The sequence below is a fragment of the Mandrillus leucophaeus genome, unplaced genomic scaffold, assembly GCF_000951045.1.
Source record: "Mandrillus leucophaeus isolate KB7577 unplaced genomic scaffold, Mleu.le_1.0 Scaffold90, whole genome shotgun sequence".
Lineage (NCBI taxonomy): Eukaryota > Metazoa > Chordata > Mammalia > Primates > Cercopithecidae > Mandrillus > Mandrillus leucophaeus.
In genome coordinates, this window is record NW_012109808.1 from 1,171,091 (window position 1) to 1,183,366 (window position 12,276).

Sequence of the window (12,276 nt, forward strand, 5' to 3'; positions counted from 1 at the left end):
ATTAGGAGAAATACCTAATGTAGATGACGGGTTGATGTGTGCAGCAAACCACCATGGCATGTGTATACCTATGTAACAAACCTGCATGTTCTGCACATATATCCCAGAACTTGAACAGTCTTTTTACAGTTTACAGTCTTTTTCCCCTTCCCTCACATGTTCCCATCATACTCACTTCCTTTAACCTTCTGAATTATGCCCAACTCTTTCCCAGATCAGAATATATACTTCTCCCTCTTCCTAAACACATCCCTCCCACAACCTACCCCAGCTCTTCTCATGGAAAGTGCCTTGATTTTCAGGATTCTCTTTATTGCCTCTCCTTAGAACAGGTCTTTTTATTATTATTATTTTATTATTATTATTATTTGAATAGTTTTTGGGGTACAGGTGGTTTTTGATTACATGGATGAGTTCTACAGTGGTGAATTCTGAGGTTTTATTTTAGTGCACCCATGAAACAGGTCTTTTTAAATCTAAATCTTATCCACTTTTCCCCATCACAGCACTCTGTTAAATTTATTTGTTCATCCAACAAATTTATTTTGTGCACTAAGTATGTTCTAAGAGCTATTTTAAGCACCGTGGATACAACAGTAAACAAGAGTGAACATTTTAGTCAGAGAAGTAGACAATAAGCAAAATAAGTAATTGAGTATCAAAAACATTTAGACAGTTCTAGTTTAGAATGGCAATGGAAAGTCTCACTGAGAGGGTGGCATATGAGAAAAGACGGCAAGGAGGAAAGGGGCCAGCCATATAACTATCTAGGGAGAGAGTATTCCAGGTGGAGGGAGAATCCAGTGCAAAGTCCTGAGGCAAGAGAATGCCTGGAGTGTTTGAGGAAGGCAAGGAACTACAGTAACTAAAGTGGACTGAGTTGGAGGACAATTGTAAGAGATGAGGCAGGAAAAGTGAGATTAGGGTTAGATGGAGTAGGGCCTTGGACACCATAGTAGGTCCTTACAGATTTACTCTAAGTGAAAGGGGAAACCCTTGAAAGCTTTTGTGTTAAGAGTCATGTGATCTGCCTTGCATTATAGAAGGATCACTCCAGTTGCTCTTTGGGAAAACAATTTGAAGGAAAGAGTCATAGACTGAATGTTTGTGTAAATTCATATATTGAACCTTTAACCCTCACTGTGATCTCACAGGGCCTGTAAGAAGGTGATAAAGGTTAAATGAGGTCAAAATGAAGGACTGGTGGTCCTATAAGACAAGGAAGCAACATTGGAGCTCTCTCTCTCCCTGAGCAACATGCACAGAGGAAAAGTCATGTGAGGTCAGACACAACCAGAAGGCAGACCTCTGCAAACCAGGAAAAGAGCCCTCACCAGAAAAACTATTGCTAACACCCTGATCTAGGACTTCCAGCCACCAGAACTGTAAGAAAATTCACTTTTATTGTTTAAACCACCCAGTCTATGGTATTTTGTTATGGCAGCTTGAACTGACTAAGACAGGGAATAAGAATGGAAGATCATGTTATCTTCCTAGCATTCAAGCAAATTTGTATTATACGTATCTGTCATGGTGGATTTGTTTCAGATCTTATCCACTCAACTGTAAGCTCCACAAGACCAGGTTCTGGGTCCCTCTCATTCAGCTCTCTGCCTCCAGTTCCTAGTACTGTATCCAGCAGGTCATGGATGTATAATAAATATTTCCTGAATGAGTAACTTGATGAATTTTGGATTTTCTAAGATGGGCCGATCATTGAGGGCATTTACTTTTAAACGAAAAACATTTTAGTTTTTATTTAATTTGTTTGCTTATATAGAGCTTTCTATGGATTGATATTATGATACTCTATATTAATCAACTTTCCTCCTTCATTCTTTCCTTCTATAGCCAATTATTGAGTATCTGCTATAAACCTGGCATTGTGCTAGGGCTGGGATGCAAGAATGAATCCTACTTGCTTACATCAAGGTGTTAACAGACTTTTATATTTGTATTATTTAATGTCATACCATTTAATGAGAGCCCAATATGCAAAAATGGAATATATTTTATCAAATCCAAATGTCATAATTTCTGGAATATGTTTTACTGGGCTACTTAGCAACCATCTATTAGAACTCAGATGCCACCTATTCAGTATGTCACTTTTGTTGGTAATAGGCTACAGCTTTAAAATTTGCATCACTTTGATAGACTCTTACTTTAGTTTTCTAGGGATGCGGTAACAAAGTGCCACAAACTGGGCACAAATTTATTGTCTCAGTTCGGGAGCTAGAAGTTCAAGATCAAGGTGTCAGCAAAGTTGATTTCTTCTAAGCCCAATGAGAAAGAGTCTGTTCCTTGCCTCTTCCCAGCTTCTGGTAGTTTGCCTGCAATCTTTGGCCTTCCTCAGCTTATAGAAGCACCACACTGATTCCTGCCTTCATCTTCAAATGGAGTTCTCCCTGTGTGTGTGTCTATGTCTTCATTTCCTCTTTTTATAAAGACACCAGTCATGTTGGATTAGGGTTTTATCCTACGCTGGTATGACCTTATCTTAACTAACTACATTCGCAACAACCCTATTTCCAAAGAAGGTCACATTCTGAGGTACTGGGGTTAGGACTTCAACACAGGAACTTTTGAGGAAGGCAAAATTAAACTCCTAACAACTTGTAATAAGAGAATACATAAAAAGTTCTTTTCAAACACCTCCCACCTTTCAGCTCTTCAGCTCTTAATTACTACTTATCTTTGATAAGATTTGGGGTTGAAAGTTGGAAAAAAAAAAGTGGAATTCTAAATTTCACAACTTTCACTATGGTGTAGCTAAGAAAACACTTTAGTAAGACTCGTAGAGCTCTGTCCTAGTCTCATGTATCTAAATGTCTAATTCAGCTATTACTAAGGATATCAGTGAGTTTCTTTATATAAAAGAGATAGGATCAGCTTTCATAATCACTAATGTCCTGACCTGTCCTAGAAGAAAAGAAAAAAGTGTTATTATTTGTGGTAGGCAGAATACTAAAATTAGCCCATGATCTCCACTGCTGATGTTAATCCTGTGATTATATTATGTTGCATGGCAAAGAGGAATTTGGCAGTTGCAATTAAGGTTATCAATCTGCTGACTGTATTGTAGACACCTTTTCCCAGTGGGCCTAACGTAACCACATAAACCCCCTAAAGCTGAGAATTTTCTTCAATTGGTAGCTAAAAAGAAAATCAAAGACATTCGAAGTGTGAGAGGGATTATTTTCAGGGAGACGTTACTAGAATGGATTGGGCCACTTAAGCAAGCACTTGAGAATGGCCTCTAAGAATGGAGAAATGTACCCAGACAACAGCCAGCAAGAAAACAGGGACCTCAGTCCTACAACTGCAAAGCACTCAATTCTACCAATAACCTGAATGAGTTTGGAGGTGGATTCTTCTACAGAGCCTCCAGGTAAGCACCCAGACTTCTGAAACCTAAGCAGAAAATCCAGTCAAATTCAACTATATTTCTGTCCTACAGAACTGTGAGAAAAGAAAGGGTGTTGTTTTAAGCCAGTAAGCTTATGGTAATATGTTATGCAGCGATAGAAAATTAACACACTATTACCCTGTGATGACAGAAAGAATGGTGAAACCAGGAAGAAATAAAAATGAGAACAAAATAGAGAAACAGACTAGGTGAAAACTGAGTAGAACAGAGAAAGATCAAAGGAAACAACAGGTGAGGAAAGAAAGACAGAATGAGATAAAAGTTTTCTTTTAAAGATTTCTACTTGGCCACAGCCCAAATGTGCTTGTATTTTTTGTTTGTTTGTTTGTTTTTTGTTTAGTGTCCCTGTGTTTGGGTGAAGTGGTGATACTAGATTTGACAATCAACCTCACGATACATTGTACAATTAAACTAAAATCTACATTTATGTTACCAATGATGATCTAATAAAAAAGAATGAAACAATGTGTACATTTTGCACATGTGAGGAAAAGAGTAGAGAAAAAAATGAAGGAAAAGAAAGGAAGAGGAAAGAAAGGAAGAAAAAGACAGGGGGAGTAAGGAAAAGGAGAGGAGAAGAGAAGGAAACTACAAAGGAAAAAAACTTTTTTAGATGAATATAAATTCCATATTGAAGATTGGACTAAGGTTGTGTGTCAGAGATGAGCACAGTGGTATCAAACTTCTCTTGATGTTCTCCAGAAGCAATAGAGAAATTGCCATTTCTGTTCTCCTTTTTCAGCCTTTTTGAGCTTAACTAGTTCCCTGGCTTCCTAAACAGCCTTTAAAGCCATCAAAGGAAGCTCCACTGCCATGACATTAAAAAAAAAAAAAAAAAAAAAAAAGTCTTTACCTCATGTAGGTATTTCTGAATCCAATAATTAGGAAAACACAAAATCACATCTGTTTGAAAGAGCTGAGTAAGCCAATAGCAATGTTAGACATTTCCAATAAAATTCAGTAATTGAAAATAAGTTTTATTAGGAAAACACCATTTCTGGACTTTCACTCAATAAGGCAGAGAAATTACTCTGACAGGGTCAAATCCCAAGAAGATTTTTTTTCCCCCTTGTGTCCTTAATGGGTTTATGGATCCTTTATAGGATGTGGGGACATTTCACCCTATGTTCAGTGTCCACTGACACAGACCAACATCGGTTTATTGAAACAAAAACACAAAGACGAACTTAGTGTAGAATTTACGGTAAAAAGCATGCATGGCAGAGCCAAAGTGACCAGGCAATTAAATAACAGGCACAAAAATATGAACAACCTCTGTGCACAGACTTCTGCAGCTAGTTTCATGTAAGAGCTTTTAAAAAAATTGAGCTCTTAAACGCTAAGAAACAAGAGATAAATACACAGGACAAAGATCAACTAACTATACAAGTTGGTATCCAAATAATAAATAAGAAGAAAGCAGTTATTCATCTTGTAACTTCTGCTCTGGGTTCTGAAGAAATACTGATTCTATCTTCTTTGTCTATGACCAGTAATATTTTTTGTAAAGCATTCTCAACAAGTTGGTCAAATGAGATCTCTTCTCAAGCCAGAGCTGAAAGACCTCTAATCAATGTGTGCTTTCAGTAGCTCCTCTTTCTGTGCTTGGGAAATTCTAAATGATTATTGCCATTATTTCCTACATAGATGACTGTTGTATAATTGTCTATTCTCTGTCTTGTGGCTTTGGGAAGACTACTAAAGTGATAGTTGATGACCAGCCAAACCCCAAGATTGTAGAGTGGCCCCAAGAGTTGTTTATGCCAATCTTTGGGAGGAAACATACTACATAATTACAAAATAACATATTTAGATCAGGGGTCAGCAAACGTTTTCTGTAAAGGGCCATAGAGTAAATAGTTTAGGCTTTGTGAACCAGACAGTCTTCGTTGCAACTATTCAACTCTGCTTGTAGTGTGAAAGTAGCTACAGACAATACCTGCATGAATGAGCATGGCTGTGTTCCAAGAAAACTTATGAACAAAAATTTAAATTTCTTATAATTTTCTTTTGTCAAAAAATATTACTCTGATTTAGGTCTCTTTAAACCACACAAAAATGTAAGAGCCATTCTTAGCTCACATTCATACAAAAACAGATAGTGGGCTGAAATTGCCAGGAGGCCATAGTTGTCCGTCTCTGATTTAAACTATTTTATACATTTCTAGAATATATCACATGATTATATTTCTAGATCTAATCTCTGATATAAACATAATAAAAGTTGGTTAAAGTTATATGCAATAAATATCAACTGCACAGTATTGAATTTTGTCAAATATCAATCGAAGCTCACCTTTTCTAATATACTGTAATTTTATTTACTGATGCTCTTAAAGCTTCTAGTCCATGAAGGAAATACAGTGCAAAAAACATGAAAGACCCATATAATTTGACTACCCATCCATTGCAATTGCTTGACACTGAAATACTGTGTACCCTCATAAAATCCTGAGGTTTTATTTTCCACCAGACAGAAATTATCTCAGAGTTATTTGGTGTTATTTATTTGGCTGAGAAATTATCTCAGAGTTATTTAGTAATCTAGTCATGTACAATAACACAATTACATGTGACCTATAGTCAATAACTGCTCTGCCCTTGGTCCTCTGATATCAGTGATAGTATTAAATAAATAAATCCAAATAATCCAGTTAAAGTTGATTCTAATTTCAGGCCCTGGGAATAGTTCAGTGGGAATTTTAATGTAGTTTTGCTATTATCCACATGCTATGATTCATGGTTCGAAGCAATACTAGCCATTCTTGATACAGCACTATATCTGTATGTGTGTAAGCTGTTCAATGTGTATGGCTGCGTATTCATCATACTAATGCAAACTAAGTTGATTACTACAGAGCTGTCAAACCCAGTTCAATCCTATACATTCATCAACAAGTATTTGCCAACTCCATAATTTATCCAAAGCTTTACAAAATTCCCTTCATGTCTGCTTTCTCTTACCATATCACTACAAGTTCTCTCTTACTTACTGGTCAGTGGATCTGGCAATTACTTTTCCCAAATTATCATTGTTGTCTTACAACATTATTGATGTAAGTTTTCAGGACCTAGTTAGTCTCCAACGCCAAAAGAACATGGTTCAAGTGTTTTGTTTTGTTTTTTAAGATAAATCCTAGCTCTTCAAGCCCTTCCATTCTCAACAATGATATGTACCTTCTTCATGGCTACACAGAACTAATGCTATCATCTTTTGTCTTTTCTCTAATTCATCTCTGATTTATTTATTCTCCCCTCCAACTCATCTTCATTGTCATTTACTGCCTTCCTATGACTTTCTTTCTTTCATATTTCCCAATCTTTCTTCCTACAAACAATGATTAGGTACCAGGCCCTTTCACTGCCACCAGATAGATAAGAATGAATAAGACACAGTTGTATGAGACAGATGGTAACATAAGATACACAAAGATATAATAAGATGTGGCATTGAGCTCAAAGTCTACTCCCTTCCCTATGCCTGGGGTCCCATGATGCTGCATTTTCCAGAGGTCCATGATATATCCCTGTATGAGTCCGTTTGCACACTGGCAACAAAGACATACCTGAGACTGGGTAATTTATAAACAAAAGAGGTTTAATTGACTCACAGTTCAGCACGACTGGGGAGGCCTCAGGAAACTTACAATCATGATGGAAGGGGAAGCAAACACACCCTTCTTCACGTCATGGCAGGAGACAGAAGTGCAGAGCAAAAGGCAGGGAAAAGTCCCTTATAAAACCATCAGATCTTGTGAGAACTCACTCACTATCATGAGAACAGCATGGAGGTAACTGGCCCCATGATTCAACTACCTCCCACTGGGTGCCTCCTACATCATGTGGGAATTATGGGAATTACAATTCAAGATGAGATTTGGGTGGGAACACAGCCAAACCATACCAATCTCCAATCTCTCAAGAAACTTAAAATTCTCCCTTTTCCTTAGCACCTTCTAACTTCAAATGTAGTTATGTTTCTCCAAATTAAAAAATGGGTTTTACTTTCATTTTCATGCTTTAATAAAATATATCTAATGTAAATATGGAGTCAAATAACAAATCACTCATCACCTAAGTGAACAAATGTTATTTTATTTTATTCCGTTCAGACTTTAAAAAATAAAATAAAACATTCCAAGTGCCATTAAAGTATTTTTTGTAGTTCTCCTTGGCCCCATATTTATCTAAAATCTTTGCCAACCCTTACCCCCATCATGGAACCATTATTTTGAATCCTTTGCATTCAGTTTTTTCATACTTTTACTACATATGTATGAATCAGTGTGGTTTTACTAAATGTGCATGTCTTTAAAAATACAGTGTTTCAGGAGGCCAAGGTGGGCAGATCACTTGAGGCCAGGAGTTCGAGACCAGCCTGGCCAACATGGAGAAACCCTGTCTCTACTGAAAATACAAAAAATTAGCCAGGAATGATGGTACAGGCCTGTAATCCCAGCTACTTGGGAGGCTGAGGCACAGAATTGTTTGAACCTAGGAGACAGAGGTTGCAGTGAGATCACATTGCTACACTCCAGCCTGGGTGACAGAGTGAGACTCTGTCTCAAAAAAAAAAAACAAAAGAAAACAAAAAATATAGTGCTTGCTTGAGTGATTTTAAAAGTATCTAATGATATCACACTACATGTTCCGTTCTGAAACTTGTTGTTTAAATTTGGTTTATGTACTAGTTATATATTTGAGATTTATCTATATTGATGCATATCATTTTCATTCATTCATTTTTACCTGGTGAGTATTATTCATTATATGAACAGAGCACAAATTATCTCTCTTTCTTCTATTCATGGAGATTTACACTGCTTCTAATTTTCCCTACCAAATATAATATTAAATAGGCATTTCAGTATATGTTTCTTTGCAGACATGGGTAAAAGTGGAATATCTGAGCCTCAGGCTATGTGTACTTTCAACATCACTAGATGTTGTATATAGTGCCAATCGCCTCTACAGAATAGTTGTCTCAATGTACTCCCACTGTTAGCGTATGAGGCTTTCCCATAGCCTCATAGTAATTGGTACTGTCAGACTTTTCCATTTTTTATTGTCTGATGGGTTTCAAGTGTATCTTATCTCTGCTTTCCAATCTGGTTTCTATCCTCATTGAGCTATAAAAACTGTTCTTTCCATGGACATCTAATAATCACTTTCTTGCCAAATCACAAAGGCTTCACTTGTACCCATCACTCTGCTTGACCTCAATTGCATTTGGCATGCTGGTAACCACTAAGTCCAAATGTTTTTTTCCTTTTTCTACCATTTCACGGTATTCTGGGGCAGAGGTGCCATTGAGCAAAACGTTCCCTTAGAAGTTCAGATGTGAATCTCATAGATAGATCAGAAAAGTTACTCTTCAAAGAAGTGTATTTCATAATAAAGCTGCAAACTTGGAATGTTAAAAAAAATATGGTTAGCTTTCATAATATGAAACACAGAAAATTAATATCAAAACAATACTGCCCAGTTGTGGGGGTGTGCAAGAAACAGCATGAGAACACATTCACAGTAAGCACAACATTTAACCCAACATACAACAAATATTCACAATTCTTTCTTAATTATGTTCAATATAGTTTATGTGTGTGATGCATATTATATTGATAAACTTACTGGTCATCAAAATATAATAAATGTGTTATGTTTTTAAAAATAAACAAAACTTGAATCTATTATAATGTCAAAAGGGTGCTATCAGATTTCTGATGCATCTTTCCTTTCCTGTTTCATTAGCTATAGTTCCTTCTGACTGTGCAAGCTAGAACACAAATTTTAAAAATAAAAACATATAGATCTGGTCCAGAAACCTTTAAGTGGGTCTAAATGCATAGCCATATATGAAAAATTATCTAAAATATTGTGTATTAGAGCTTATGCACATCTGAAATAGCCATCTCCACTACTCATTTTCCCCCCTTGACATCACTGATGACAATAAACAAATATTCATTTAAGGAATGCATTCAACATATACTTACTGAGCACTGACTCATTGACTATACGAGGTCAGGAGATTGGGCGATGGCTAGAGAAGTCCCTTCCCTCAAACAGTGTAAATTCTAGATCTCTGGAAAAGTAATGCCAGACTCTGATTAGTACCTCCTGTTTTCATAAGTTTTTTGAGGTATGGAGTATTTTAGTTTTGGGGAAAGAGTGGAATAGCTGTCAATGATGGCAAAAATAAAACTCCAAAATGTGATCAGGCTGATATAAAGGAAAGGGTCACCAACATTGTAAAAAGATGAGGTCTAGATCTCTCAGTATGGTCTAAGTTTAAAAATCCAGAGTAGTGACACCAACTAACCCTCATGAATAACATTTTAGTAAAAATGTAAAAACCAGAAAAATCTTTCTTAAAAAGACTACTCTTTGTCCCACACATGTAGTTGACAATTACTAAAGTCTATAACCAAGAAACCTCAAGGGCTGTGATAATTTTATGTGCAATATCTCCTTTAACTGTAAAAAGTGAAAACCTTACTTCTTTGGCGACTCTCATTAAAGCCTGCATTCTGAATGTTTCCAAAACTTTTATTAAAGAAACACCATAGTGTTTCTGTTATAAACATTTGTGTAATTGCTGTATCAATCTTTAAACAGACAACTCAGTAGAGGCTATGATAATTCAAGTTTGGCAAAAGATCAATCATTATCTTTTATCTATTTGGTATGACTGGTGATGATTCTACTAATGGGGGACTCTACTCAACTATTAGTTTATGTTGACTATTTAGCTAAATGCTCTATGAAACAAAAATGCTCTTTTTCACAGGCTTTGACAATTACCACAAAGATGAAGTACCTTCATAGTTCTGTCAAAGTCACTCCAACCAAAGGAGAAGAATTGGGAATAGGGAGGATTACAATACGCTTTTGCTATTCTAGAAATACTGGATTGGTAATCTGGATTGCTGGCAAAACAAAACAAAACAAAACACTGACCCTATGCCATTTGCCCTCGAAAAATGATTTTCCAAATGCTGCCAAGTTCTTGAAGAGTAGATTTCGGTCTCACTACCAAGGTAATCTAGTATAAGAAAAACAGTTCATGAAGCACCAGTTTTTTTCCTTTGTTTTGTGAGGATACATGTATGGATCAAAAAATGCTTGTGTTCCATGTTGAGGTTCTTTGATCCTTAAAAGGAAATATGCTTGGCTAAATTTATGAGCTGAAAGACCAAGTAGCCTATTTTTGGAACACCAGAGAAAAGACCAACTGTGTCAAACCTGAAAAATTATGACTGTCAGCGGATCTCGGCTGTCTGGCAGATATACTTCAAGCACTGAGCATACTGAATCTGAAATTTCAAGAGGAAATTTCCAACTTCATTTCTCATTATAACAGATTTTAGGCATTTCTAGCCAAAACCCAGATATGGATACAGCATCTTAATGCCAAAAACTCTAATTATTGTCTCAATTTGACTTCAAGGATGCCTTGAAAATGATTTTAAACTAGAAAGATTGAACGTCATCTACTCCTACTGTAAGAAAAATGTAGATGGCATTTTCTTGATGCTCTGGGTAAAAATTCCTTTTGGAAACTCACGAAATAGTTTCCAACATCGAACTATACGCAACTAGCTCTGAATAGCTATTTTAAAAATTATGTTCGATTACGTTTCCAAAATTAATTCTTATATAATCATGGTTGAGTAAAATGTCACTCCAGAGAAGTAAAAAGACTTTCTTGTCACTATTCAATGTTCATCAACACGCACATGTGACACACATTTTCTTCACATTTAGCAAACAAGGAAAATATCTGTACAATAGATTTTATACTTAAGCACACTGTTATGGTCTTCATTTTCCACATAAACTAACATAGAAAAGTTCATAGTCATCAAGTATACTCAATTCTCACATAATCAAATATTTTAAATGATTATTTCTTTATTAAGAAATCTTTTTTCTTCTAAAACTACCACTGAAAATGTTGGTTTTATCTGCCATTTTAAAACTTCAAAAACTTTTCTTTTTAAGTTCTGGGGTCCATGTGCAGGATGTGCAGGTTAGTTACACAGGTAAACGTGTGCCGTGGTGGTTTGCCGCACCTATCAGTCCATCACCTAGGTATTAAGCTCAGCATGCATTAGCTGTTTTTCCTGATGCTCTCCTCCCCCAACCCCCACCGACAGGCCTTAGTGTGTGTGTTCCTCTCCCTGTGCCCATGTGTTCACGTTGTTCAGTTCCCACTTATAAGTGAGAACATGCGGCGTTTGGTTTTCTGTTCCTGCGTTTAAAACTTCAGAAACTTTATGAATCAAAGCTACCATCCTTCTGATCTGCATCATTTCTTTTGTGAGTTGTTTGTCTTGTTACGCTTCCTTAATTAAAGGTTTTTCCAATACATGGTCATTTTATTCCTTTTTTGTGACACTCTTAGGAAACTTACCATTTCTCACAATCTTAACTATGATCTCCATGCAAAGGACTTCCAAATACATGTTGTTGACCTTTAATTAAATCTTCATCATTACATATTTCTTTCTTCAAGCCATTCACCTAACGTGTTCAGGGCACTTAGTGTACACAAGTCCCACCACAGGCGCCAGAGACACAAGACAGCACAAAGCAGTGTGTGTCCCTTCAGAACTATGTGCCAGATGATCTCCTTCCATCCCTCTCAACACGTTGCAACATTCGTTGTTTAAAACTTATGCTTTTCCATTCCTACTAGCTCTGTTTATTCATTAGAGTTTTTGTCAACACTTCAATCATTCTCCTATTCATCCAGATGTATAACTGTGTAGTTAACTCAAATACTGGGGAAAATGAGAAGAGAGGACATTTTAGTCTCTACTTCACACATATCTATCCTTTAT